General features: G+C 35.9%; 1 protein-coding gene across 1 annotated transcript in view; it reads left to right on the plus strand.

The window, feature by feature from the left end:
- DGKK (diacylglycerol kinase kappa) overlaps positions 1-3,874 on the plus strand; it is a 436,632-nt gene that overhangs the window by 416,104 nt on the left and 16,654 nt on the right. The window lies entirely within an intron of this gene.

Below are 3,874 nucleotides of genomic sequence, written 5' to 3' on the forward strand. Positions count from 1 at the left end.
ATGCTAATGCAGTATTGTGGATATACTGGTATTAGACTCCATAAATATTCTGGGTTTTTATTTGTTTTGTATCTTTTCTAATTTTTTGTTTATTTTGTCAATTTGTTCTTGTTTTGTTTTCCTAAATTATTCTAGAGTTTTTTCTGTGTTTTCCTTAATTTTGTCAGTGTTTTTGTTTTTTTTTTTTAATCTTTTCAGTGTTTTCCTTGATCTGTCTCTAAATTCACTGAATGTATCCAAATATAATTCTCTTCATTTCCTTATCAGGGAGTTCCTATGCATCTTCTTCCTCAGGGATGTTTTCTAGGTTTGTATCCTGATCCCTTGTTTATTCTACTTTATCTTGCTTCTTTGTTTGGACTGGGATGATCAGTTGTCTCCAAGACAATGTTTTATTGTCGTATTTATGTTTAATTTGTGGTTGTATGTTGGTGTGATTCACCCAAGATCATTTTTTCCTTTATTTTTTTTATGTCTGTGTTAGCAGGGTACTGTGCTCCTCTATTTGATAGTTGGTAGCACTTAGGCACTCACCACCTGTCTCCTGGTGGGCATGATAGAGAATGAGAGTATGTCCACAAATCTCTGTTAGCAGTTCATAAACAACAGTTGAGGGTGAGTTGAGCTGGTATTGGCCACCATCTGTCATTGGTCAGGTGGTGCAAAAGCAAGTAGTGGTCCTCTCTCAGTAGGTGGTGCTGCAAGAGGTGCAGGTATGGTTGGGTTCTGTGGGAATGGTTGCTATCTCCCACTCAGACAATAAATAAATAAATACACCAGAAAAATAAAAACAAAAAACTCAAACTGCAAAAACAAACAGGAATAATTGTCAAAAAAAAGAGGCAATAAATGAGAAGAATAATTTAAAATATGTATTATAAAAACATAAAAGAAAGATAATGAGAAAAAGAAAAAAAAGCCTTACTATCTGGGGAGGGAAGCATGAAAGAATAGAGCAAGATTAAAAGAAAAGTAAAGAAAAAAAATGGGAAAACTGCAAAAGGAAAAACAAGGGATTGGAAGAACCAAAAGAAAAAAAGAAGAAGAAGAAGGGAACCAGGAAAAGGGAAGAGAAACAAAAATTAAAAAAAAAAAAAAAAAAAACAGGAACTGGAAAGAGAAAGAATAAATAAATAAAAAGGAAGAAAGGAGGAAGATAAAAATAATAATTTAAAAATAAATCTGTGGGGAGCAGGGCACTCAGGCTCTGTCAGGGCACAGACCAGGATGAAATTCCTTCTGGTCAAGAAGGTGGGTAGAGGCAGAGTATGGCCACATCTCTGTTCACCAAGAGGGTGTGGGGTATAAAAGTTACAAAGGAATATTTCACCTTTCTAGTCATCAGCCTCCAGTGCAGTTGCCAGTTCTGTCCTCAGCAAGTGGAGCCTATTCTTAGGTCGCTCTCCAGGTAAGAACACCACTTGCATATGCTGTGCCCTCAGAACAGCTTCCAGAAGTCCACAGGACTGTTTGTCTCCTTCACTGTTTTTCTTTCAGGTTGTCAGACACCAGTGTGGTCCTTGGCCATGCAGTCCTTGGAGGGCAGAGACAATTCTTAGGTTGCTACTGGGATGCTGCTTGCAAATATTCAAAATGGCTGCCCCCTCAGGACAGCCAGCAGTCCACATCTCCGTTTGTCACCTTACTCACTATTTTCATTCAGGTTCTTCTACTAGTTTGTATTTCATCCACTTATTTATCCTTTCTTTCAAAGCTCAGAGTTCCAGGAGCATCTTCTGTATCAGTTTCAAATGGTTTCTTATTGCTTTGTTGCAAAGGGTCCATGTTGCTTGTCTGCCTATTCTGCCATCTTGCTGGAACCTCATCCTCCATTGTCATTTCTATCAACAAGGCCATATTTTACAACTACCAATGATTCTTCTTTGTTTCCAACTTTTGCATGCCAATCATCAGCAATATGCAATACATCTTGATTTCATGCTTGGTCAATTTCAGACTGCAGACATTGGTGAAAATCTTCATTTTCTTCATCTTTGGCTTTAGTGGTTCATGCATAAATTGGAAAATATATATTATTAACTAGTCATAATAGTATTAACTATTAGTCTTAACTAGTCTTCCTAGTAGGCATATGGATATTATTCTATCATTGACAGCATTGTACTTTGGGATAGTCCTTGAAAAGTTCTTTTTGACAATAAATGAGATGCCACTCCTTTTCAATTTGTTATTCCCAGAATAGTAGACTACATGATCATCTCTGAAATGGAGAAAATCCTAAAAAGGTTAATTGCAGTCCATTTCAGCTCACTAATGCCTAGGATATCATTCTTGATGTGTTCTATTTCATTTTTGATAGCTTCCAATTTTCCTACATTCATACTTTGTAATTTCCACATTCCAATTATTAATGAATGTTTGCAGCTGTTTCTTTTCATTTTCAGTCATGCCCCATAATCAAATGAAGGTCCTGAAAGCTTTATTCCATCCACATCATTAAGGTTGACTCTACTGTGAGGAGGCAACTCTTCCCCATTGGTATTTTGAGTGTCTTCCAACTTGAGGGTTTCATCTACCAGTACTATATCAGACAATGTTTCATGGCTATTCATAAAGTTTTCAGTAACTTATCAGACAGTGTTTCGCTGCTATTCTGGTTTGAGAGTGGCCAATTTTTTCAAAGGTGGATGGCCCCATCCTTCTTCCTGGTTTGTCTTAATCTGGAAGCTCCACTGAAACCTGTCCACCATAGGTGACTCTGCTGGTATTTGAAATATTGGTGGCATAGCCTCCAGCTTCACAGCAACATGCAAGCCACCACAATATGACAAACTGACAGACCAGTGGTTGTTAGCCATTCTAGTGAGTGTAAAGTCATATTTCATGGTGGTTTTATTTTCGTTTCTCTAATAACTAATGATGATGTCCATCTTTTCATGTACGCATTACCATTTGTATATCTTCTTTGATGAAATATTCATTTAAATCTTTTGCCTGTTTCTTAATTGGATGATTTGTCTCATTGAGACATAAGAGTTTATGCAAGTACTTTATCAGATACATGTTTTGCAAATATTTTCTCCTAGTCTCTTGTCTTTTTATTTCCTTAATGGTTTCCTTTGAAGTGCAAAAATTTCAAATTTTGAAAAAGTCCATTGTATCTATTTATTTTCTTTTATGGACCATGTTTTTGGTGTCATATCTAAGAAATGTTTGCCTAGCCCAAGGTCTTGAAGAACTGATCTTAAGTTTTTTTCTAAAAGTTTTATTTTTACCTTTTACATTTCTCATTTGATCTCTTAGAGTTAACTTTTGTGTATGATCTGAAGTAGCATCTAAGCTTATCTTTTTGCATGCAGATCATGAATTATCCCAGTACTATATTTTTTAAATGACTACCCTTTCTCCAATGAATTGTGTTGGTACCTTTATCAAAAATCAGTTGACTACAAATGTAAAGATTTCTGGACTTGCAATTCTGTCTATCCTTATGCCAACACCACACTGTCTTGATAAGTGTATCTTAATAATATGTTTTGAAATCAAGGAGTGAAAGTCTTCCTACTTTGTTCTTTTCCAGAATTGTTTTGGCTATCTTACAGTGTTTAGCATTTCCATGTGACTTAAACCCTATTTATAAATCCATAAACTTAATTCAATGTTTTTGTTTTCAATTTCTCTTGTGTATATACCCAGGAAGTGTATATACCTAGGAAGTGTATATACCTAGGAATAGAATTGCTGGGTTATATGGTAAATGTAGCTTAACTATATTATGTTTTCAAATGTAGTCAAAATAGTTTTGTGCTAGCCTTCTTACATTTCAAATTCATGCCCTATTGTGGCTTATTTCTGGGGCTCTGCTCTGGTAGCATAGTGCCTAAGGCACTTGACTGCTAACCAGAAGGCTGGC

Source organism: Orycteropus afer, unplaced genomic scaffold (genome assembly GCF_000298275.1).
Source record: "Orycteropus afer afer isolate SDZICR_OR568_19922 unplaced genomic scaffold, OryAfe1.0 scaffold00831, whole genome shotgun sequence".
Taxonomy (NCBI): domain Eukaryota; kingdom Metazoa; phylum Chordata; class Mammalia; order Tubulidentata; family Orycteropodidae; genus Orycteropus; species Orycteropus afer.